This window comes from Pithys albifrons, chromosome 4 (genome assembly GCF_047495875.1).
Source record: "Pithys albifrons albifrons isolate INPA30051 chromosome 4, PitAlb_v1, whole genome shotgun sequence".
Classification (NCBI taxonomy): Eukaryota; Metazoa; Chordata; class Aves; order Passeriformes; family Thamnophilidae; genus Pithys; species Pithys albifrons.
The window spans coordinates 98778404-98805452 of NC_092461.1; the positions used below are offsets into that span (position 1 = coordinate 98778404).

At 37.8% G+C, this 27049-nt stretch overlaps 1 protein-coding gene across 5 annotated transcripts in view; it reads left to right on the forward strand.

Moving 5' to 3' along the window:
- The first annotated feature begins 1587 nt into the window (after positions 1 to 1587).
- Positions 1588 to 27049, forward strand: part of CDH18 (cadherin 18) — a 248773-nt gene continuing 223311 nt past the window's right edge. For 2 of the 5 annotated variants that reach the window (XM_071555017.1, XM_071555023.1), the window contains exons 1-2: positions 1874 to 2001; positions 16721 to 16819. The gene's annotated coding sequence lies outside the window, so the exon portion shown is untranslated. Of the gene's footprint in view, positions 1643 to 1873; positions 2002 to 16720; positions 16820 to 27049 lie in introns of those variants that run through there. The other 3 variants (XM_071555022.1, XM_071555019.1, XM_071555018.1) reach the window with 3 other exon arrangements.

Here is a 27049-nt window from a genome sequence, read left to right on the forward strand (position 1 = left end):
ACTTCATGCACTGAGGAGGGAATCTTTGGAGGATGGTTTGACATGAATTCTTTTTCATGTGGAATTGTCTGGACCTTAAGAGAATGAAAGGGAAGGTGTGAATTTTCATTCCTTTTTCCCCTCCTTTTACCCTCTTCACATTACTAATGTAACTATTTCCCTGACAGAGAGATTTGAAACTTGCTTCTGCCATAGTGCAGTAAAATAGTGAAAGCATCTGGATAAAAGCCTCCCATTCCCCGGATTATGAGATCGGAATCTGGAGCTATGCACAACCTAACAGAAGATGCAAGAGAGAAAACATTCTGAAGACTGTGTATTAAAGCATTGATTCATATGTGCTGCAGTTGCAAGCCAGAGGACGTATAAATAGCAAATTGAAACAGCTTCTATTTCATTCCCACCAAGAGCTTACATCTCCCAAATTCAAACAACTAGCTGCTTCTCGCCTTCAGTTTCCATCCCTGCTAGCGAAGTCATTTTTAATGTATATTGCTGAGCAGCTCAGAGCGATTTTGCTTCGAAAAGTTCTCAAAATCCAGCACTCCAAGTGATCTGTGAGCAGTGTTGTTCCTTACATCTAATCTGGTGTAACAGCTTCCCTTCCGGTTATGTTAAATTGTAGAATTACTCTTTTCAGCTCTCCTTTTCAAATCTTGATCTTTTGTACATGGGTTAACCACCATTTATGCTTTAGATGCTGCTTCTCACCCATAGTACATTAAAAAAATAAGAAAAAAACACACAACAAAAACAGAAGCAAAACTCAGGTGCTTTCTTTTCTTTCATCCTGCCATTTCCTGTCAGAGCTTGGTTTCATGGCTTACTCCAGGGTATACGTTCTGCTGGCTGGAAGCAAGGTCTCTTTGCACCAGCAAGTTATGCGCCAGGGCTGGGCTTTCACTCACATGTTAATTGCATTTTTAATATGCTGTCTTAGCAGGTTGGATAAGCAGAGTCTGACACTATTGCCCCATTGCTGAAACCCTGAAACCCTGTATCAGAACGCCATTAGTCTTAAATCCGAATAAGGTGTGTTTGGAGGAAAGATGTTACATAAGTTGCAGATTTTTGAATGATTTTTGCATCAGCCAGTCTGCTTTGATCCAGATCGGACTGAAAGGGCACAAATTATCCACCAACTTACAGCCAATGGTGCAGTAATATGAGTATAGGGGTGTTAGAGGGCAGGAAATCCTGAAAGGAGTGTGGCTGATCTGGAAGAGGATGCCTTGCCAATGTGATACGCTGTGTCCCATCAGAATTGGAAGGAGGCATTAAAGGGCACCATTAAAACTGCATCTTATAGCCACCGCCGGACCATGTGGACGGCTGATGAACGAGCCGGCACTGGAATGTTTAGCAGGCTGTGACGACTTTGCACAGAAATAGGAAAATTTATCGCCGGCTTGCCACAGCAGTGCCGTACTGCCCGCTTTCGGTGGTTCGCCCCTTGCCTGCACTCCCGCCCGCTCGGCAGCACAGCCCTCTCGGCTCCCCTTCCCGTCACCGAATTTAGGGGCTCGCTGTCACCAAGCCGCAGCCGTCCTTCTGCAGCTCAAGCACGAAAGGCAGGTTATCGCAGCCGCCGCGCAGTAGCTGGACAAGGATGCTCCCGTGCCCGAACACGCCGGTTATATTGGTATGGGAGGATGGATGGACGGATGGATGGACGGATGAATCGCGCATCTGTCCGAAGCTGTGTGCGGCCCCAAACTGCTGAAGAAGGGGAAAACAAGGCGGGGAGAGAAGGACGGGGGCGGGCGGGGAGGCGAGGCGGGCGCCGAGCGGGGCGGGGGCGGCGGGCGGCGCGGCCAATCGCCCGGGCTGCCGGCGCTGCAGGAGCCGCGGCACGGGGCTGGGGGCTCCGAGGGACGCGGAGCCGGGGCCGGGTGCCTCTCAGAGGACGGCGAGCAGCTGTGCCGCCAGCACTGCGAAAAGTCCCCATTTGCTTCTCATAAATTAGAGTGCCTTGTCACCAGTTAGGGCAAGTCAGCCAAGGTAAGGCTTCAATAAAATGACACTTTAATATGTGGCAACATGGATATTTCTGGACAGCGGTACTGCTAACACAGCCCTCTAAGCAGTGCAAAATATTTTGTGCATTAATGCTATCGTAGTGATTTGTCTGTGTTAAAGTTACCGCTGGTATGTAAGCCTTACCCTTGTGTGCTGTAGAAACGTGTTTGCTTATCCGAGGCAGTTGCAAAGGGACCTGCAAAATACAGGCATAGGAAGGTAGCAGTGCTCTGTGTATGTGTTTGTGTGTGACCGTGTTCGTAATACCTACAATTCTGCTCCTTAACTTAGGGGGATAATGTACAGATGCATTTTAATGGTGACAGCTGGAAGATTCTTTAGCTCAACTCATATGTCAGCTTTTCTGTACAATAAAAAAAAAGCATGTAATGTTGAACTGTATGTGAAGAACATTAAGCTTGATATTTGTATGGCAATTTCAGGTTTGGGTTTGGGTCGTCCTGCTCCACCCCCTCCCCCTCCCCCCCCCCCCCCCCCATGTTTCTAGCATTATGTGATAACTGAGGATTGAAATTGCAGCTAAAAAGGACCTCCTGCAGATTTACCTTTAGCTGCTTGTTAAAGCTTAAGCAGTCACACAACTTTACTTTGTGTAAGAGGCACTGTAAATAATGCACAACCAGAAATATATCTTCTCTTAAATTCCTCATAGCCTACTCTAATAATATCTTCCTTAATGAACAAAAACTACTATGTGCCTTTAGTTCACATCCCGTTTTGACCAATTGAACTGTCAGTCGGCTGGAACTGAATGTTTTGGCAAGCAAAGAGTTTCTCTGGGTGACTTCACTAATGTGTATCTTTGAAAACAGCATAGTCCAGAATCTGTGTGTGTGTGTGTGTGTGTGTGTGTGTGTGTGTGTGTGTGTGTGTGTCTATGCCTGTGAGAGTCGGTTTTGTGTACATGAGTGACAAGATACAAGGAGGACAGGGTGCAGAAGCCAGTGAAACGTGGCAAATGTAGATGTCTGCATGTATTTCTCTGAATGGATCTCTGTAAAGCAGTATGAACATTTCTAATATTTTAATGTAGTTCATCATTCAGGTTAGGGTTTGGATAAATTCAATTTCATGTGCATCAATGCCCCATTAGTTTTTCATGAACTAAAGAAATACAATGGAAAACACAAGTGAAATTATTATTTCAGTTAGCACAGGTGATAAAACCACTGTCTCTATTCATGGTACAGAATTCATTTTTCATTCCAAAACACTAAGCATAGCTGCTACATTTACAAATCTTCACTTCTGTGCTGCAGTCAATCACACACAGTTGTATGAAAACACTGAAGCCTTCCTTCTGCATTAATTGTCCTTCTACTGAATGATAGTAACTGTTTGGGGAAAATATCAAATTAATTTAAAAGTTTGGCATATGTTTGGCATTTTGCCAAACTGTATTAGAGAAATAATCAAAGGCTTCCCTAACGTACTCCATTGCCTTTGACAGAACATTTAATTTCAGACTTTTCTGAAGAAGACATGGTATAGTATAGTTATCTGATACAAATTAAGGTGTGGCACTTCTTTTTTTTAATGTGTACCTATGAAAACACTGCAATACCTTTTTAGTAGATTGTTAATCATACTACTTAAGGATTACAATGAATAACTTTGTTTCATTTCCACTTGTTAAAACAGTCAGTCAAACAGAAAAACAATCCAACAAACAAACAAACAAACCCATTCACTGTTACCTGCTTTTTCTAAAAACATGACAGAAGGATCACTATGTCAGACAGCACTTTCAATAGGAGCAAATCTGGTGCACAAGCATGGCATGGCTTAGGGGCCACTGTGTTGATGACAGAACCCATTTACATATGAGATTGAAAACCAGATTCCTTCCACTTGCAAGTGCTGAGGGTCCTATAAGACTTCTCTAGGATAGGATTGCTGACTCTGCTGTTAGGACCAAATGCAGTCAGATTTTTGTCCAGTTTAATTCCTCAAGTAGCTTAATATGATAGCACTGTTCTTTACTACCAACATTAAAAGTGTTTAGTGGTTTTGTCCTGCAATGCAGAGACTGTAACTCCACCACTTTTTTGGTGCATGCTGTGCTAATTCATGGTACTAGTTCTGGTGAACATGTGCAAAGTTATAAAACAACTGGGGATAAATGTCTTCAACATCCAAAATTAGTGTATGAGAGTACATGTGTGCATGCCAGGGAGGCACAGTTGTGCTGCACCGGTACTGACATTCCTGTGGTACATAACATTTACATAATATCTTCAGGGAACAATCAGTACTTAGAAGTGATTATATTTTTATTTTTTTAAAAAATAATTTAGTTTCTGAACTCTTGAACATTTAACATGTCATCTCTGAACATTTGAAAATGAATTGTTAGTTCTCAATATGGTTGTATGGAACATTTTGACCTTTATCTCAGGGTGATAAACGAAACTTGAAAGGTATGAAAAATTCTGTTAACCAGAGCTTCTGCTCCTGGTTAAGAAACTACATTTCTGCTAATACAATTAGTGCTAAGAATTATCAGTCTTATCAGATTGAATAAAACCAACTAAATACCAGTGAATCATCTGCACCATGAAGATGAACATGAGCTCCTGTTTGGACTGCTAACAGGTTGTTAGCCCTGGAAGACTTGTCCTGCAAAGGGGCCTAAGCTAAATCAACCATCATGACACCATGGGCCATAGTTTTGATGCCGTGAATGACCCTTCCCCCCCAAAAACAGGACTCTGAGCCACGTTAGTGTAGGGTAAGATAAAAAGTAAAGGTCCTTTAATAACACAGGGCCTACAGCCCACAGGAATACAGGATGACATGCATGTGTCCCAGTTCTTGTTTCCATGGCTTTTATAATAAGATCCCTCCAATCATTGCTTTACACATTTCTCAGTCCAGCCCCAGTCCCACCCCTGGTCCAACCCCCTGGAATTGGGTCTGGGGTCGTCAGGACCCTCTGTCTTCATCAGCTCTTCTTCCTCAGGCACACAAAGGTCTCTTGGAGCTCATCCAATTCTGGCTTTTGGGTCACTCTGACCTGTGTTTATGTTTCATTCTGTAGGCCTTCTGATATCCTTCAGCTCTTTACCTTGGAAAGGAGTCTAACCAAGATTAATTAACTAAAGGAATTTGAGCTCCCTGTTCTGGGACAGGGGTAGTGATAGAAAGGCATTAAACTTAAACTGTTAGAAATATTAACCCTCTAAAAATCTACAACTGCTGTGTTCCTAAAATCTACAAAATGTGAAAATCAGAACAAAAACCCTTTCGGCATCAGTTTGCTTATAGGCAATGCAAAATACAGGGGGCAACTGACACAGCAGGAAGGGCAGGAAATACACAGCAAAAACCATTCAACAATATAAAATGATTGTTTTCACGGAAGAGATTCCATTCACCTTCTCCTGCAGGAAGGAGATACATATACAAAGGTCGTCATAAGAGGAAACCACATGAAAATCCCAATGTTGCCTACAAAGTTTATGTATAATCCAACATGTATATCTCACTAGCATTAATTATAGTAGAAAACTTATTTTCCTTGTTCAACAGTGGTGTAGTTTAAAAAGTGTGGCTATAGGTACTGATAAATCAGGGTGAAGTGTTTTAATTTAACCATGTATTTGATGGGCAGTCTTGACAAGTCCCAGAAGCACTTTGTAGCTTGATGTATGACATGAATATTGTTCAACAAATACAGAATGACTGTTGCATGATACTCTTTTAAAGAAATGTTGCAGAACCTAATACTGTTAGTGTCTCCATTACTTGGTTTTGATTGACACACAATTTTGCTATCCATTTCCAGCAAACAAAACTATGTGGAATTTGAAAATTCAAAGAACAGAAGTAGAATTTTTGAGAAGATCCTGAATTGGGAGCAAAGAAACCATAGTTATCCTATTAGGGAGAACAAAGACTGGCAGGATGCAATTTTTTTCCTCCAAATCCAGGTTTTTCAGACAAACTGTTAAAACTGAGATGCTTCAAATAATGTGTCATTACCTTTTTTTGAACTGGCTTTAATGGGCACATGAAGAATCAAGATGTATTTAGAAGAAACCAGTTTGGAATTTAAAAGGAGTGAAAAAGACTAATCATCTGCTTGGGGATTGTTTTAATGTTGGGGAAGAGAGTTGTTTTTTCAGGTTTAGGGGTTTTTTTGTTGGTTGGTTTGGGGTTTTTTTAATCATATCTTTGTTCACTGGACACAACCAGAACAACACAGTCACATAACTCTATAAGGAACTGATAAGCAACCTGGTAGCATTTGCACAGCCACAGTTCTTACATAATGAAAAGACATTTAGCAGATATTTGAGGCCTGTATGATTTTGCTTGATGGCAATTTTCATTTATATTTTTGTAGAATTAGTTCAAACCTGAGCAGAATTAAAGCTGAGTTTGTTATCACAAAAAAGGCTAAGCGTTATTTTACAATTACAAACTTTACTCTCCACTCCTTGTGAAATTGCTTACTTCTTTTAAGCAAATGTTATTGCAAAGGGGAATATATTTATATTTAGGTCACAGACATATTTTTCCATTCTCTCTTCCCTTTATCTAGGTTTCAATATAATTTATCAATTGGACAAATTTTAAAGGCTATTTGTGAAGTGTGGTGTTAAAATACCCAAGCTAGCTGATGTACTAGCTGCATTTCTACCATAAGACCTTAGCAATCTGAGATTCTTGGTCTTTGTAATGCTGCACAGCCTGTAATATTGAAGTTTACTTTGCAAGAGGGATCAGTCACATTGTCTTGACTTAGCAGATGAGTGGAGTGGGGCAGTAGTACTGGCAGGCTTTTCCTCAGGGCAGTCTGTTGGCTGTGGAAGTGGGGACTACTGTATCCACATTCAGGTCATCTGTCAGATGGGGACAGTTGACTGGCCATTGCAAATCAGACATCCTCAGGGTTTTCCTGTACCTGGGGGATCTTGCACTTCAATTATTTTGAACCATTCTTTGGAGAAATCTGCCTCTCCCTGGCAGTAAATGCTTAAAGGTTAGTCATCTAAATAGTGCCCAAAATGGCTTCTTCCTGTGCAGTATTCCTGTTGAAAACAACCAGCTCTGTATTGGTCGACTCCCAGTTTTGCTATTTCCAGGTATATCATAAAATCATAGTATGGTTTGGGTTGAAAGATCATCTGATCTAACCCCTCTTGCCCTGCCACAGACATAGCCATCTTTCACCAGACCAGGTTGCTTAAAGCTTTGAATGCTGCCTGGAACAAGGACATCCACAGAGTCTCTGGGCAGCCTATTCCAGTGTCTCGAGCATGCACTGTATTGATTACCATTAAGCCCTTACAACCACAGTTATTAATGTATATATACTTACACATACACATTCTTTGAGAAAGTAAAAAGAAATGAATGTCAACTTTTTTTTTAAAAAATGTACAATGCTTGGTACTGTAAAATATTGGTCACATTGTGTGGCATTCGACTGAGCTATTCTTTGACATGTCTGCTTATGCTGACAGATGAGAATGTGCATTTCCATAATTAATTTTTTTTTAATTCTACGTTTAGTCAACTTAATCAAATAGTAACATATTTTTATACAAAAGTTATACGTTTGGACTTGAATTCTGTTTATTTCACCTCTTGCTCTTGTTTAGTGGTGGGAAAACTGTGAATGAAAATATTTTGGTTTAAGAGGCCTTTCATTTTCAATAATTATGTCTTGTCCAGAGGAAATACTCTTGTTCTTTGTTTTATTTTTAAACAACATGTCTGTATTGGGCAGTCGTTAGAATAAGACTAAAGCTGACACTTTAAACTGAAGCGGGGTGAAATTTCTCAGGCTTGTATTTGGTTGAACTTTCAGTCATGTTCTGTTGTTGATGGTATGAAAATTGATAGAATAAATGAAAAAATAGCAACATGGAAATAATATTTATAGTTGTAGGGCAAGCATTTGAGATATTCAGAGCCAGGCTTAAGACTCTGTCCCAGTGAATCCTATTCTATTTGTAAAGTAGAAATGCTCCTTCAGTAGCGAACCTTCCTATAATTATTAAAAAATGCAATAGAGAACAACAGTGTTTTCGTTAATTTTGAGGGTCTTGGAGTGTTTGTATTTGTGTGTATTTGAAGGAAAAATAGTTGCTAAAAAGGAGATAGCTCCTTGAGTTTGCTCAATAGTGAGGAAGATTTCATTTGACTGTTAGAAAGTATTTTTAACACTGATATATTGTATTAGCACCTGGGAACTGCTGACTCTTCTAAGTATAAAATCTTGGCTTTCAGGAGACGTGAAATAAAACTAGGGCATATGAGGAGCACTGTAGCATGGCAGCTATTAACTGCTCATGGGAACTGCCAATATTTAAAAATAAAAAAGAAACTAATTTACGTCTGGATTACAGTCCTCAATCACTATTCCTTTTATGTTTTACATTTGGTCTTTCAATAAATAACAAGCCTTCTTACTGGAGTAATAAAAAAGAAAGGAAAAAAGCTGCACATCATTTATTACATGCCATTTGTGCGCACTTTCCTCGTGAAGAACATTTCTTATGTATTTGCTGTTCATTAAAGCGTGAATTCTTGCATCCATATTAGGGAATTTGAGCTCAGAGTTATCATCTTGCTTATTCAGCCTAGAGATATCTTAAATATTTTTGTATTTGCACGCGAGAAAGTGTAGCATAATCAGTTCATTTAGCATTGTATGTTAAGTTTGGGGTTTGGTGGGTTTTGCTTTTCTTTTTTTTTTTTTTAAGTTGTGAACTATCTAAGACTTCTTTAAGAAAACTACTGAATAAGTGTAACGTTCATTCTTATTCATGCACAGATAACACTTTGAAATCCAAAGTAGCTTTGTACTAGAAGCCCTTCTAAGTGTTTTTGGAAAATGGCAAGGCAATCAGCAAGCTAACATGTTTTCAAGTGGTGCTCAACATTTCTAGCTGGTTGAGCTTCTTTCAGTGTCAGATTAAGACTGCAGAGTATTCACAGTAACAACTGATTCATACAAGGTCTAGTGTTTCCTAAACTGGATTTATTTGTTATTCTGTGTATTCTCAGGACAGCTATCCTAGGCATAAGGTTCACAATGCATTTACACAGTGACACCTGAATTGTCTCATGGAGGAGCACAGTGGGAAGGTAGTTAATATTCTTCAAGCAGATGATGTGACCTGATGCCAGAAGGCCCTTCAAGCAGTAGGTACTTCATCCCAGGTGGTAACCAGGCATGTTATGGACAGGCAGACTGCACATGGCTCTTAGATAGGGATCCCCAGTGCTGGTGGAGTTCTGTGGTTCAGTCCCTCAGCTTGCCTTTGGACATAAGTCCATTGGCCTGATGATGCATATCAGTTTTGTGCTATAAATTGGACACTAGGTTTAGAGGGCTTAGGGGGAGTGATCATGTTACATGAGTATTGTCCTGTAGGAGGCTTTTAAGTTTCTCAGATCCCACTCAAACTACCTCATCAGTGTTGGAGACCTCGTTATTTTCTAAGGAGGAGTTAGTAGATGGATATCCGTTACTGGAGAATTGAGTGTCAAAGAGCACAGGGGAGTCTGTGGAGAATGTATACAAGATTAATCAGCCAATAAGTCACTGCTTTTCTGCAGGAGTTGGTTGGTTGTTGTTTTGTTGTTGTTTTTTTTCCTTGGGTTAATTTTCTACTGGATCAGAGTGCTGCGTTACTTTATATAAAGATTTGGCAAGTTCTGGATCTAAAGCAGCGAAAATTGAGAGTGCAACAGGCTGGATGTGGGGAAAGAAAAATAGGGCATCATTATTTCAATAATCTTTCTTTAGCCATAAGGCAGATGAATGGAAAAGATGACCAGAGGGATGTTCCATTGTACAGAACTTTGAAAAGTAGCCTCCTAGATGGAAGTCTATTCAGGAGGTTTCTAAACACCTCTGAAGGAGAGCCAGCAGGAAGATTGTTGTTGACTATGTAGCCTTACAGTGTGACTTGAAAGCTAAGGATCTTGAGCTCTTTCAGACTATATAGGTCAAATGATGACTGATTTCCTAAAGCTGTTAATGTCTACTGTGCTACTGAAGACAGTTTGGCTTATGTTGTTACATTATAGTAGTGTGTTTGGTCAAATATACTATGTCATATCAACATGCCTATAAGTTTTCTAATTCTTAACCGAGACAGGAGAAACCCTCATTGATGTTTGTTTGGGATTTATTTTTTATTTTATTGTTTTGTTTTTAAGAAAAAAGGGTATTACTTTCCTGGAATGCAATGGGTTTACTCCACAGTACCATTGTGTGATAATTTTGCTTATTATATTGTAATGAGCGCTTGCTCTATTCATTGTGGAGCTCAGTATATCTTAATGAGTGTTGTGACTTCCCTGCAGAGCAAAACTCAAGAATGTTCCCATCCATGCACATGGCTCATTTAAATGGAAGTGTTAACATTTTGGGACTTATGCACATGTATTTATTTGTGACACATGACTGTAATTTTGCTTTTAAAAGCTGGGCATTACTGTTCTTAAGTTTACAGAACTCCTAAGACATGGATGCTTCTATACTTGGCATTCATATTTCATACAAGGTGAAAGATGAGTGGTTTCATTACAATGCTCTTGTATTAAGGGACAGCTTATAAATTTTTTGTTCGGGGCTGCAATGTATTCATTAAGATTAAAGCTCATGAGTTAATGTGATTTGGTACTTGACCCCCTCTAAATCTACACTTTTTAGATTCAGGTTTGTGGGGGTTTTTTGTTGGTGCTTTTTTTTTAATATTAATCAATATTTAAGTAGGGTTATGGCATCTGTGAACTAAATAGAGGAACTCTAAAATAAAATTGTTTTTCATCTTCTGAAGATTGCTGACATTCTGGAAACACTGTATTCAGAAACAGGAGAACTGGAAACTGAATGCCATACAAATTGACTTGTAGACAAAGTCTTAAGCCTGTCTGTCTCTCTAGTCAGTCTTTGTAGATTGCTGACAATCTTGCTGTGAGACCAAAGCTTTTGATAATGACATTTCTGTAATGTCCACATACAGCATTAGCCCTGAAGGGAAACACTTTTCTCTATTATCTCCTAATATTGCCACAAAAGCCAGCTTCAAAATGAGGCAGACTGTTTGCAAAAATCCTATGCTATCAACATTAAGACTCAAAAATATGAACTGTTTTTCTGAATTGGCGAATTTGGTTCTCCTTTGCAAAACCAGAAGGTCACCCTCATTTTCTTATTCTAAAAAGTGTGGAATTAGTAATTCAGACTGATAGACAACTCTTTAATCAAACCGTTCCTTTATTTTCTGTACTCTTCCTCTACTACATCATTTTTATTTGAACATCTTTTACCATCCACAGAGAACTGCAAGAAGAAATTTACTGAATTTATGAGTACACAGCAGTTATTTATTTCCTGCTAGAAACAGCAGATAGGTAAGACTCACCTGCTCCCATGCAGAATGTCTGATTCCTGCTATTTCAGATGTGAGTTTCCTCTGAGTTGCTGAACACCACACAGTTACCAGTCAGGTGGGCAAGTGGGAACCTCCATTGCATCGGAAGATGGGACAGTTGTTAGTCTTGATGAGTTTTTTTATCTTCTCAACTCTGCACTTTTCCCCTTACGTCTTTAAACCTTTTTATGAGTTTTTCATTACTGTCCACTCTCTACTTCCACTTCTGACTCTATTTTAGCTGTAGCTACATTAAAGGTCCAAGTTCTTTGCTCTATTTTTCTAGAGTTCTCAACATACCTGGCATTAGAGAATGTTTGGGAAAAAAAAAAGATGATTTTGAATAATTACAGAAACAAAGAACTTCAAATGGAGAGTTTAAATCAAATTTGGCTTCATTTTAGCTCTAACTGTGGATCTACAGTGTCTGCAGGAAATGCTATTTTATGGACTACACATAACAACTGGTCTTTTACGCTCCTGTCTCTCTATGTATCTCATGCCAATTAAAGGAAGTGTTGTGTACCTGATGTGCAATTCTGCTGAGTAATTTTAGCAACTGATTAAAAAGGTCAGAAAGGAAAGGATAAAAGAGATGAAGTAAAGAATTCAATAAAGAAATATAAGTATGTCATTTAAGAAAGGGATTGACACCTTTTTTTTTTTATTTGGCACATGATATGAGAAAAGAAGGGCATGACTAAAGCTGTTTTTGCTCCTCTTCAAGTATTGTTCCAGATTATTGTAGGAAAGGTGTCAATTAGAGTCAGCTTCTTTATGCCTTCTTATCTTATTCTTTTCACAAAAAGATGTAGTTAGTTTTACAGGTTGCCACATAATGAATTTGATATTTTTTTTCCCCTCAAGAAGCTATTTATGCTGTAGATATCTTACTGCTAAAGAGGATTACAGGCTTAGACAGAATAATCAGGGTTTGTAAATGCTTTTTACGATATTATAAGCAATATGCTAGATACTGAAAATTATATCTATCTTCTGCTTAATTTTGGCTCACCAGGGCAAAATATATTTGCATACCGAGTTGTAACTCAACCTTGAGATATATTGAGACCCTCAGCCAAGGGCCTCAGATTTTTATTAAGACTCCTACTCAACAACACAGAGAGAACTTCTGCAATGGAGGTGGCTTCTGTTGGCATTAACCTTCCCATCATGCTGACCAAGGGACTTCTGCACAGCTACCACCATTATTGTAGCCTGACTAAAGTGCACTCAAAATTTGTCTTCTTGAAGTAGGTCTTCACAACAAGGTTGACGTGAGGACTTACTCAAAAAGCCTTCTTCAGATGTATACGTCTCATTTTTGGGTGAAGGATACCACTCTTGTAATATCTGCAAAAGCTGTAACAGTAGTACTGGAATCATCTTTACAGATTTAGCGAACTGTTCATCCAATTGCTAGCATCTGCCTTATTTAGGGGAAGAAAGTTTCTTATTGCCATGAGGACTAAATGAATTCTGCTTGTCAAATCTTTGCATAAGTAAAGGGAAAGAGCCCTAATAACCAGACTTAGTTTTTTTAACTTTTGAAATATACTAAGTGGAAAAACATGAATCCTTCTTATAGCATATTCCAGTTAAAAGTTATCAGTTTGTTTTGGGATGTTTTGTGTGGGTTTGGGTTTATTTGTTTGTTTTACTTTCTTTTCAGTTTACCTTAAAATGACAGATCTTTTTATATGTGTTATGTGTTCCCATACAGATATTTCCTTTGTCTTTGACTCTGTTCCTTATTGCATAAACACATCCTTTTTTATTGGTTATTCTGCAAGTTGTAAATAACTATAACAAATACGCCATCCCTGCGTATGACATCTCAAAAATATTGTTATTGAGTAGATTCCCAAAGGCCCTGTGAGACTGGTATCTTAACATTTATTCAGTCTGATCCTCTACAGCTTGCACTTTTTCAGTTCAAAAGACCACATAATTCTCTACTGCCTAAAGGCATGAGAGATTGGTTTTTCTCACAAGCAAAATGAATAGGTATTTTCAGCTCCCTCCATTTTGTTTAAAGTTTGTCTTTGAAAGCTTAGGATGATGAATTGGAGATTTCCTTTCAGGCACATGCCTATTTCTTTCCATCACTTATATTTTAAGGTTACACTTCTCACTCCTCATTGTTCGAGTGCAGTAGAGGTTTATTGAACTCCTCTTTGCCAGGTAGTACAGTCAGACTGCAGTACTACTTTTCCTTTTGAAGACCTTTTTAAACCTAAAGTGGCTTGTGCTAACTTTGATGTTGCCTAATTGGATCTCAGAAGTGAAAAAATAAATGACTGAATGAAGAGATGAGCAGCAGGCCTAAGGTTGTACATAATCTTATTTTGCTTTCAGTCATTCTTCTACTCTTATGCCTAACAGTCAGGTAACCCTGTAATACTATTGCTTTATTCATTACCCATTCCTGGATTTGAGTCTCTCAATTATCTATCTCTCACAATTTGAACAGAAGCTCCTGAATTTGCATTTGTTTTCATGGTCCTTCTGAATCCTGATCCAAACTTTAACTGGCCTCTTTTTTAATGGCTTGCCTTTCTTGAATAGTTATTTTTCATCCTGTCTCATCTACTTGTCTCACCTAATTTAGGTTTAAGTTTCTTACCACAGGAATATCTGTCTTAAAACTGTATAAATCCCCTTCACACAGAAGTTCTGAAGAACTAGTTTGGTATTGCACAGTGCTGCAGCCTGGCTGCCAATAGTCACACAGAAAAGGACGTGGGGACCTGGTGGGCAGTGAATTACAGGTGAAACACCCATGTGTCCTTACAACAAGGAACGTTTCCTGATGGCCAGGCAGAGCTGTAGGGGTTGGGGCAGAGGGCCAGCTGTGCCCTGTTTTAAGTGCTTCAAAACAGGGCCAAGAGTGGGATGAGTGGGAGGCCTCTGAGTTTCTGGAGGATTGCCAGGAGTTGAGAGAGGGCATTGCAGGGAGCTGGTTGCAGGAGCAGTAGAGGAGTGAAAGCCAGGCTCCCCTGGGAGGTGCACAGCAACAGGGCAGGGGACAGTGGCCACAACTGGCAATGAAGGAGACTCCCATGGGATTTGAAGGGACAGTTTTTTCACAGGGAGCAAGCAAGGTTAAGCACTGGGACAAGTTGCTTAGAGAGGGACTTCCAGCCCTAGAGGTTTTCAAAACTCATCTAGACAAGGCCCTAAAGCAACCCAACCAAACTTAGAAGGTAGCCAAGACTTGAGGAGGAGACTGGACTAGATGATCTCCAACCTACATTTTTGCTTTTATTGCCCAGTGTGCAGTCCTATTTGTGTTTATCATTTACTATTTTTTTATAAACACCTGTGAAGCTGTGTAGTGTTTTCACAGCAATCAAATTCAGTTAGTCTTCAGCACTGTACTTTTTTAAGTCCTGACTTGGGAATGTATTGCATCTGTTAAGTGCTCATTTCTAATAACTTTGGATGTGAGTGTTGACTTCAAGCTTCAGTAATTGGAGAAACCAGGTTAGAGTGATAGACTCATTTTTAGAGAATACCTTTTCTTTTTTTACCAGCACTGATTACTAAGCTAAGTCCTCTTCTTTCTGAAATTTGTATTTTCGGAGAGAGTTAAGAGTATTTGTGGAGAGGTCTATTTGCATTAGTGAATAGGAAAACTCAAGACTTGGAGCACAAAAAGTGTAAGTAGGACTTGTTTGTCATAATGGCAAGACCAGAATTGATTTATAAAGTTTGGAATCTTTGAGGCCAAAGGAGTAAGATGAACATGTGAAGGTGAAACAAAATGTTTATGTCATCTTGGGGTAAGATAAAGAAAATAGAGTGATTGCGAGGAGGACCAAGCGTTTGTTTGGCACTGGACTAGTACCTGAAGAAAAGAAGCTGAAGCTCTTGAAACAAAATTACTCAATGGACAACAGAGCATTCTAGAAAATAATGATGACAGAAAGATTCTTTGTGTGCTTAAAACATTACTTTAATTGCTAAGATAACCCTCTTATTTAGTAGAGCAGAATTAAAAGTCCTTCTTCTGATTTCTCTGAGTTTAGAATTAGTTTTTCCCCTTGAGCACCATGCCAGTACAATTAAGAGTGTTAATTTACAGCATGGCCTGGCAGAAAATACTAATCTGTAGTGCTTTTCTCAGTGGGTTGGGGCCTATCTGGCATTAAGCAAATGGAAGCACCGACTGCCCTAAAGGACTGACTACTGCTTAATTTCTGAGTATGTTTAATATTTTCCTAATTTCCAGTGCAGCTGCATTTGAAAATCCTAAGTAAATGCTGCATGTGTAGTGCATTGTGCAACCTTTGGAGAAATCTCAAACAACCTTATTATTATAACCTCTCCCCAGTGTATGCTAAATAGAGTGGAGAACACAGGTCTTTTGCAGGTGGACACAGAAAACAATGCAGACGTTGCGTTTTAAGCAAGATACGATCTTTGTCATGGTTTGCTGCCTTTTACAAAGAGAATAATACCATGTTATGTGTTTGTCTGCTTAAAGTTCTACGAGAGTGGGTTTTTGAAACAAAAGGATTTTTAAATTATTCTGCTAAGTCGATTTTATCCTTTAATGCTTTAGGTTTTTTTCTGGAGTGCAAGATCTGTTCATAGGCAAGGTGCAGCTCAGTATCAGCCTAGTAAGATTCCATTCTGTTATGATTTGCATGGACTACTATATTTCATCTTCTCTCAGATACTATTGAATGTTTTATCTGGCACCTGATAGAATCATAATTGAGTTCAACTGCCAGCTCTGGCCACGTACTTCAAAATAATCAAACGTTTCTATTTCTTGGAAGTAGCACATATACTGTATCATTTTTGTTGTTGTAGTGCCTCTTAGAAACACATAACTTTTTTCCTACTTCTTTGAATGAGAAAGGTAATTTATATTTTTTTCTCTCAGCACAGAAATCAAATTAGAGTGTATTTTATCTAGACAGAAATTATAAAGTAGCTACTTAATTCTTACCTTTCCTTTCTTTTCCAAAGAAACAGTGTGTCATCTTTTTGTATTTAATACAGATTGCTGACCATGGAGAAAGTAAACATAGCATCTCTCTGGTGTTTATTAATGACTGCTTTTCTTTTCAATAATTTGAGGGGTTAAGGATGCTGAGTTAGCATTGCAGTAACATTGCCTTGCAACTACCTTTGATAATCCCATCTGAAATTTATGATCTCTTGTACAGAACCAGAACTACAAACAATTCCTAATCCAGTTTCTGAAAAGGGACTGCATTAAATAAATATTTTCATTGCTATCTCAGTAAAATCTCTTTCATTTCTAGGTATTGTGAAATGAGCAGAAAATGAATTTTATTTGAAGTAAGCGGAAAGCAGAAGTACATCCTTTGGGCTACACTGCAGGTCTGGAGCCCAAGAAGAAGGTGATCTTTCTCTTTTCTTACTTGTTGCAGTAGAGTAATTTTTAACTTTTGTAGCAGGCAATGTTTACTTGCATTTAAATGATCAAGCTTGGTTAGACAGGTATCCCGAGGTGCTGACCCACTGTGCTGCCTGACTTGTACCACTAGGTTAGTGGGACTTGGCAATGAATAGGCTCATGGAGACAGGCTTTACATGCACCCAGCTAAGCAGCTCTGGAGTCAGCTGTTGTAGCCCTAAGATGACTGAGAAAAGGGAAGGATCAGGAAGCTCTGAGGTAAAACTATTTGGGCTGTCACCTTAAGAGAATTTGCTCATAGGATCTTTGCTCCATTGCATAGTGAATTTTAAATGCTGTTGGGTTCAGTAAATGCTTCACATCAGCTACATTCTTGAATGAATGTGGCCAGTCCTGGAATAAGTTTTATCTTGTAAAGATATAGTTGTATAATATGCTGTCACCTGCCCTGTGAGAATTCTCATGGTTTCATATTTTTATTGGTTTTGGTTATTCCATAAATGCAAGATAGCATAGAAAACAGAGAAGTTTTATTCTCTTGTATTTTTGGGGGGTTTTTTTGTGATTTTTTTTTTTTGTGTTCCATAAGATGGAAGGGTTTTTTCCTTAAAGCCACTGCCAGTCTCTAAAAGAGTTCAGTATTGTGTCTATGGTATTTTGCCACTTCCTCTCATCTGTCCTCCAAAACTTTGAGACTGATCTGAAATGCTGCCTTGTTTGCTGCTGAGCTTGGTGGAAAGATTACAACTCCGAGCCTACCTCAGCTGTTCTTCACCAAACCAAATGGAAGTTTTCTTCCTTTTAATATTATATTTTTATCCTATAAGCAAGTGGGCAGGGATGCCTCAGTATGAGATAAGTATTTAAGTGTTCAATTTCAACTTAGAGAACTGGGGAATGGATCCTGCTTAATGAACAGATTTCCCTAAAATTAACTCAAGATAATGAACCAGAAATTTTGCTGATTAATGCCTGATACAACATCAGTGAAGTCAAAACTGTTGCATAGAATGTAACTCAGAAGTAGCTTGTGAAAACATGCAGAAATTCCTCATTGGAAGTTTGTTTTTTATTCTTTCCAGTATTTCCTATTATCACCTCAATTTCTGCGTCATTGCTGCCAAAAGTCATTGTTGCATCTGCAGGTTACACTGTGGTTGATCTAATTTTCACTGAGCCTAAAAATGTATTTTTTTTTTGTCCTCAAAAAATTTCAAGTCAATGTTACCCTGGAAGTCTTGAGGCAATGATTGTGGCTGTTTCCAATGCTGTTGTAGTGGAAAGATGTTTATATGTTTGGCATGCCTTTCAGAAGTGCAGACTTACTTGGGAAGATAAAAAAGTGTATAAATCTTGGTGGACATATGCTGTATGTGTCTGTGTGGTTATCTGTGCTTATATGAAAGCTGACTTTCTGATAAACTCCCCCAAGATGTCGAAAGACAGGTGCTGCACTGCGTTTATTTCACCATATTATTTTAATAACTATAAAAGTCCTTATAAGTTACATTCACTGTTTGTATCCTAGTTGCTGTGTGCTAACAAGTCTAGAGCTGACCTATTAAATAATGGAAAAGCTTTTGTATTTGGATATACCAGTCTAGTTATTAAAGTGGGAATAAAGGTATGGGCCTTTGGCCTACATAATACACTTCTGAGAGAATGTTCCACTTTCATTTATTTTTTCAGTAGATACAGGTAACTGTTTGGAGCTAATAAAATCATAGATTTCTTTCCTGACTCAGATCAGTTTTATGCCTTAGTTAGCTACAGCACTGCTTATCTTTGCTCTCAGTTTACAGACTTTTAAAATACAAATGTTGAGCAGTCACTGTAATCACAGAAAATCTCCTATACGGATATTTTAGTTTCCTAACAGAGGTTTTCTTTATAAAAGTGGCTACTGACCATACTTCAGTAGTGTTACAGACTTATTGAAAATTGTAGGGAGAGGAAAATCTAGGCATTGATCTCTGCTGTCACGGATTCTTAACTTCATGTAGTGTGTCCAATTCTGTTTCAGTGGTGGGATAACTTGGTCTGTATTGCTGGGCATCCAAATAAACCTGCAGAGAATAAGAATTGGGTAACCTTTGGGCGAGCAGGTGACAAAGGCTAAAAGATCATCTAAGACTCAATGTTGTAGCTTCTTTCCTTGCAATATGTGTGACACACATTTGACATGAAATGGAAAGGTTCAGTTGTTAGATCTATAAAATACCAACGAAGAGTGAGCAAGATAAAAGACACATGGAGTGGAAGGTCACATTTTCTTCTCAAATGAATGGGTCTTCAACTATAGGTGGTTAGCAACTAAAACTCATGGAAAAAATACTTTTTTTTTTTCTTCACATGGAGATCTTTTTGTTGTTATATCTTTAGAAGAAAGACTTTTTTCTTTTCCTTTTCTATTATCATAGATCCTGAAGTGTATGATTACTTTTGCAGGATAACCTTGTCTAACAAAATAATATCCGAAGAGGTCAAACAATCCTTAAAGTAATGTCCAAGAGTGAAAAATGTCAAGATGTCAGAGATGTCTTCTGGATAGGTTAGAAGTTATTTTCAAGAGTACATATTGAAAGGGAAAGAAATTAGGTCCATTGGGCCTTAGTCAAAATAGAGTTTGGCTGTGAAAACCAGTAGTGCTCCACAACGACAGGTTTTTTTCTGAGAAATATTACTAGTGATATAACAAGAGCCTAAAGCAAGTCAGCTGGCTGTAGTTCAGATTTAGCCTTGTCATAAACAGGTGAAGCATGTTTTTCTTTTAAAAGTGCATTATTTACAATTAGTTTAATGTTACTGTTTTGTGGGATTTGTTGTGTTTTGGTTTTATTTCAAAAAGTAAAACCCAAACAAGAAACCAGATTTTTTGATTATGTTGCCAGGGCTCAGGATTGCAGATTACCCTGAGCAGGGATTTCTACCACACTCTCTAGAACTTTTAGAGGTAAAAGACTTCTTGTAAACTGCTTCCAGAGCTTGTATGAAAACATCAGCAGAGGTAGAAAAGTCTTCCAGTGATCATTAAGAATCTGCTTATATATGTGCAAAACATTCAACAACATGTGGGAATATTTGGGACATATTCGGGAATATTCGGGTTTTTACATTTTTGTAGAAGCTTTGAATGTTTAAACAAATATCCACTTTTTTTGTTCAAAGTGAACAAGAAGGAGGAATGTGACTTATTTTACCAGGACATATGTTGTACTGGGTACATTTCAATAGTCCAGGGAAGTAGGATATTTTGAAGAGAAGCAAATATCTTGATTAAAGTTAGCATTGAAGGAAATTCAAATTCCCCAAATTCTTGAAACTTTATACTGTGTAAGGAGCATAAAAGAGAAGTATGTTTCAAAATCTCAGAGTGACTAATAATCTAGAAAATTTCTACTGTTTAGGTCATTAATTTATTAAGTTTTATACTGTATCAGTAACAGCAGCTAAGTAATCAAAGAAAGGGAGGAAAATGAATCTCAGTGTATTCTTTTACTGCTGCATAAAAGCAATTTAATTCATGGAAAAATTCTTTTGGTAGTATTTTAAAATCTGTAATTATCTTGGGGGTTGGCTACAGTATATATCTATTTTTTAATATATTTTGGTTTAATCATACAGGCATAAATAGCCTATCTTTAATAGGGAATGAAATTTTGGTATGACATTGTAGTATTTTAGTTAAAATTTTAGAGTAGGCCTTAGTGCTTGCTCTGCAAATCATTTTGAAGGGAAATACCAAGTATAATTTGCTTTCTCTTAACTCCATGTAACACTTCTTGTGTTTAACAAAAACAAAACTACAAGCCCCACCCCCCCCAAAAGAAAAGAACAACCAACCCAAAAGGACTCGGTAGTTTCAAAAATAAAAATTAGTTAATATTTTTTCTTAGTGATAAATGATCTGAATACATATTTCAGTATTCTAAGGATAATTCTTCAACTAAATATCTCCTCCTTCATTGTGCAGGTTAGTCATAACATTGCATTGTTACAAATATGTTAGAGAGAATCTAGAACTGGGAGATTTAGCCCATTGAGTGATTATTTTTCTTCAAAATTCTTCAAATCATATTTTTAAGTAACTAGCACTGAGTTAGATACTTGTAAATAAGGGATTTCACCTCTTATTGTTGAATGCAACATTTTGAATTACAAGTCAGGGGTGTATTTTATTTCATATGTGTAGTGCAGAAATCTTAGCTTATGTGTTGAAAGTCACTTATGAATTGTGTTGGGTGTGGACATTCTTAGAGATTTTTTATTCCTTATAGATTTTTTCATTTTATGAAAGGGAAAAACTGATGGATATTTCAGATCAGCCTGAGATATAGGTGGCAAGCACTTAGGTCAGGTCCCTCAGCTGTTGATGTCACGTTACTGTTGATGTCACATTACTGTGATGTAATTCAGTGCCATATGTCAACACTTTTGTAATATTCTGCAGTGTTCTTTCATTGCATGGATTTACTTCAATACATAAATGAACAGAATATGGAAAAGCACCAGTCAGCATCTATATAATGAAGTTATTCAGATGTTTGATACATACTCCTGTGAATTCACACTGTTTATGACGTTTTCTACCTCTCTGCTTGAATATTAGTCATAAATACAGTTCTTTTGCCTTACATGCTGTACAGTGAAACACAGACATTTCAAAATGCACTTTGCTCTGATTTTCCAAGAGTGAGAAATGTTTTATATCATGAGGTGATTTACTAGCTGACATTTGGAAATGCTGTCTACCTGAATTTGATCTGTTGCCTTTTAACTACCTATGTGGTTTGACAGTACATTCTTACCTAGCTTGTAAAACACATACCAGATTCAGGGTTGACTATGACTTCTCAAAAGTGCAATCATGTGTTCATGAATCTAAAACCTGTGCTTTTTAAAAGTTGCAAATAGTATGGCTTGGCGTTTAGATTTCATGTGTGTATTAATTGTAATATGGGCTTACATTATTAATTCATTTCACAGTAGAAAAAAGTATATTTTAATATTCAAACTAAAATTAGAACTTTGTGCTTTGAAATGATGCCAAAGGGGGTTTTGTTCTGGTTTTCACATTTTGTAGATTTTAGGAACACAGCAGTTGTAGATTTTTAGAGGGTTAATATTTCTAACAGTTTAATGCCTTTCTATCACTACCCCTGTCCCAGAACAGGGAGCTCAAATTCCTTTAGTTAATTAATCTTGTTTAGACTCCTTTCCAAGGTAAAGAGCTGAAGGATATCAGAAGGCCCACAGAATGAAATATAAACACAGGTCGGAGTGACCCAAAAGCCAGAACTGGATGAACTCCAAGAGACCTTTGTGTGCCTGAGGAAGAAGAGTTGATGAAGACAGAGGGTCTTGACGACCCCAGACCCAATTCCAGGGGTTGGTCCAGGGGTGGGACTGGGGCTGGACTGAGAAATGTGTAAAGCAATGATTGGAGGGATCTTATTATAAAAGCCATAGAAACAAGAACTGAGACACATGGATGTCATCCTGTATTCCTGTGGGCTGTAGGCCCTGTGTTATTAAAGGACCTTTACTTTTTATCTTACCCTACACTAACGTGCTCAGAGTCCTGTTTTGGGGGGAAGGGTCACTCACGGCATCAAAACTAGTTTGTGCAAAATGATGCAGTCATGTATCCAACATTCAGTGTCATCTCTGGTAACCACTCCACATTTCTTTACATGTTTTGGTTTCTGAAACTCATTTTATTATGAATTTTGGTTTTAATACAATTTACATTCTCCTCATTGTCCAATTATCTTACATGTTGTCAGCAAGGTCTTTTACTTACTACAGGCTGGGATGGCAGATCCATAAAGTCCATAGATTTTCTCAGCCCCATTGATTGCTGGAGCTTAAAAATAATCCAGTCTGTTTATATGTGGTATATTTTACGTATATATAAAGCATATCTTTTTTTGGCAAATACCATATGGAAAGGTGTTGACATTTCATGTCATTCTTTATCTGTTTTTCTCACAAAATGGCGTTTGAGATGCAGTGTTTCTGCACACCCTAAAAGGACAGAAAATAAGCACATAACTTTCACTACCCTGATAATTCAGCAAGTGCCCATTTGTGCAAGTATGGCTATAAGTGGTAACTTAAGTTGTCTGTTTTACTTCATTCTTTTTTCCTACCAAAAAGGAAAAAAAAACCTATCAGGTTTGAAGTGGCTTTATAATAAAACCGAAGAAACATAAAGTTTTTATTAAAGATTCACATGCTTAAAAATATAGCTATAGCAATTACATGGATTTTTTATTTTTTTTTGTCCCTCCTGTTTAGTAAAACTGTAATTGAAATACATTGAGTATTTTCATGATCAGAAATGTCTGGGATGGCTGGATCTAATTCAACAGTAAAACATTTATATAGAATCTTGACTCAACTTCTAAACCTCTTGGCTTTTTTTGATTGGCACATTAAAATAGTGTTAAATTATGTCAACTGCATGGAATTTTGTTTACGCAAATGTTGATATACAGGGACACATTTGTGCTAAAATATATCTTTGTTTTAGTCAAAATATCTCAGACATATCTATCCACAATTCTCACCATCTTCACTACTCACTCACTTTATTTGAAATATTTTCTTCTTTTGTTGTTTCACTTACCCTTCCTGCCCAAACTATAAATCAGACTTTATAGTCACCTGATAAAAATGCAATCTTGGTCTTCCTCTAGAGAAGTAGGAGAAAATCTGCAAGTGTGAGCCTGAAATCTAGGAAGTGGGATAATATAGCAAAAATTTTAAGTCAAACTCTCAAAGGTACAGACTCCTTAAGGCTACAGGCTTTACTTAATCTCAGGAATGTTTGTTTTTATCTGAAGAGTCAGACTGATCAGAATTGTTGTTCCATTACTGTGAAGCTGGGATAGTATACATCAGTCTTAGTGCAACTGCTCCATAATGTCTAAAAGGCTAATTATTCCAAAGGCACAAGGTAATTAATTGCCTAGAGTTCACTGTGGGGAGCTGTTGTTTATGCTTACTTATCTGTGGTACAGTTAAGTATTGTGGAGAAGTGCACTTCTAAAACCTTGTCTGTGAGGCTTGAAAAACTTCTGAAATGTGCCAACAAAGCTTAGAGAAATCTCACCTGTATTCTGATAATACTGAAGAAATTTTAAGATTATTCTCTTTTACTATATTGCATATTCCTAATCATTGGATCACTATTGCTTAGAGATCTGTAGATAAGTTCTTTGAAAAGCAGAAAACTCAAATAGCATAAAAGCTTGTCTTCATGCACTCTTGCATCTATACTTTCACAGGCAGATGGCAAACTGACCAAAAAGTGAACTTTTCTTTGTTTTTAGTCCTTTACCTTGTGGCTATTAAAATTATTTTTGATATATTACTTGCACAGTGATACCATCTACAGGCCCTTGTTAATATAATTCATGAAGGTGATTAATGCACTGATGTTGGGTGAGTGGTTGCCTAGAAATACCTTTACCTATATTTGGTAGAAGATCCTTTAAAAATTAAAGAGTCACAGAATCACGTGGATTGAATTAATCTAGTCTGCTCTCCCAGCTCAAGCATGGCCAGCTCCAGCAGCTTGTTCAGGAACATATCCAGTTATGTGTTGGATTTTCCTACAGATGAAGAGTTTAAAAGCTCACTGATCAGCCTGAGTTACTGCAGTAAAGATATGTTTTCTTGTGTTCATTTGAAATTTCCTGTGTTTCAGTTTATGCTTGTTGCTCGTTGCCCTGTGACTGGGAAGCACTGAGAATAGTCTGTTTTCCTCTTATTCATTCTCTTCTTTCAGGTAGCTGTCCCACATTGGTAAGATCCCCTCTGAGAATTCTTTTCTTTAGGCTTAACAGTTCCAGTTCTCTCAGCTTTTCTCAGTAGGAGAGATGCTGCAGTCTCTTCATCATCATCTTGCTTCTTTGTTGGACTCTCTCCAGGATGTCCATGTCTCTCTTGTACTGGGGAGCCCAGAACTGAACCCAGGACTCCAGGTGTGGCCTCAGCCAGTGTTGTGTAGAGGAAAAAGATAACCTCCTTCCACATCACTGCCAACACAGTGACATAGTAGTGACAGGGTTGCGGCATTACAGAGTTTTATTTTTCTTTTTCCAGTAGGGTCCCTTTAAATATTACAAAACTGGAAATGTCTGTACACAGATGTGTTTTCACAGTCAAGTGGAATCAATATTTAGTAATTTGGATTAAATCAGTTAAATTTTTCCTGCTGTGGAGCCCATAACTCAGTAAATATGTTTTTAATGGAGCTAAGAAAGAAGATAATTTCTTTTATAAAGCTGTGAAAGACACCACTTAGAATTGATTCATACAAAATTCCTAGCAGAATTTTGCAGTCTGAGTAAGTTTATAGACAATTTGATCTCACACCATCCTAGTATTGAAACTAATGATTGGCTTATGGTGTCAATATTCATAAACAGCCACATTACTATGAATAAGATCTCTCAAAGCTTCCATACCCTTTGTAGAATGACTTATGGAAAGCCATGTAGTGGCTTCTTGATGCTTTAATTTCTCTGTGACACATTTCACCATTTTCTTTTGCTATGAAGAAAAAATGCAATTGAAAACTTAAAATTCCATTCATTTTCGCTTGTGGATGCTTTCTCTGGCCTTTATATTATTATTAAAATTGCAGCACACAGCTCGAAAGAATCAAAATTTTAATTCTGGGTTTGAAGGAGAATTTATGAGTGAGACCAAATCCCCAACATAGCTGGTGTGGAAAACAAATGATTGTGAATGGAATCAGGAGTAACAGAGAATAAAACATATCTGTCTGCATGATGCATAAGGGTGCCATTTTTGGCATGTCAGTAAAATGAAAATCTAAGTGAAAGGAAAGGAAGAGGCTCGCTTCCTCTGATCTAGCAAGGGCTGGGAGTGTGACAGAAGTGGCTGGGGGAAGGAGGATGGCCACCTCAGTCATACCTTACATATCTTCATAATTCCTGGAAGGCAGAATTAGCTGAGATGATGGTGCAAAATTATTTGCATTTTTGTTTTTATTTAATAGATTCATTTTGTTGACTCTTGTCATGGATGGTACATGTGTAACTTCTGAGAGACAGGCTTGAAAGGTCAAAGTCTTATTTAGGTTGGAAAAGACCTTCAAGATCTTTTAGTCTTACGCATTACCCTAACACTTCCAAGTCCTCTGCTAAACCATGTCTCTGATTGTCACATATATGGATCTGTTACATCCCTCCAGGGATGGTGACTCCACCACTTCCTTGGGCAGCTTGTTCCAATGTTTCCAGTGATAAAATTTTTCCTATTATTCAATCTAAATCACCCCCTTTCTGCAACCTGAGGCCATTTCATCTTGTCCTATTGTTTGTTACCTTCAAAAAGAGACTGGTGAGTTATGAAAAGACACTGAGTATTTATTGAACAATGTGTGGAGACTGTGCTGTTGTGTATTACTGGGCTAGTACTGAGAAGGAGATCGCAGAGTGTATCTGACTGAAAGCACTGAATTGATACCTTTCAAACTTGCTGTTCTCCATTCACTCTGTCCGCTATGCTTGGGAAAAGGGTTTTGTGTTGCGTCCTGTGAGTCATCAGATCTAGGAAGGAAGTGATTTGCAAAATATTTTTCATATTAAATATTCTGTTACTTGTCACACAGATTGGAAGATTGTTTTGGGCAGGGGGGTTGTTTGTTTTTGTCCTGAAAGGCTTGTGATTGTGACAAATACTGTTGTATGAAAAGAGATGCACCACAGACTCTCTGGCAGATGAAGTCAACAAATTATGGCAGGTTTAAGAAGTGGATAATGAAAAAGTAAACTTAAAATTGTTTACAGTGTGAGGAATATCCTCTTTATTGACTGAACTTTGCAGTAGCTATTTCTACATTTTTTTTTACAAATTACTTTGTACAGAATGTATTCCAAAGAACATTGTCTCACTGAGAGTAGACTGAAAATATCGTTGAAATGGCATTTGGGTGGGAAAATTTTAATAAATTCCTGACAACTAGTGCTACCTACCCCTTCAGATCCTTGGGATCCAACACTTCTTTGTATTGATATGTTTTAAAGGATAGGCACATCCTGACTTATTTTAAAAAATTGCTTTCTTTTATAACACTGCTTTTCCTTTTTCCATAGCTCATAAAAATATTATTAGACTAAAGGAGTTTTTGTAAAGTCTATATTGGGGTTATGCACCTGGACTGTGACTCACCATA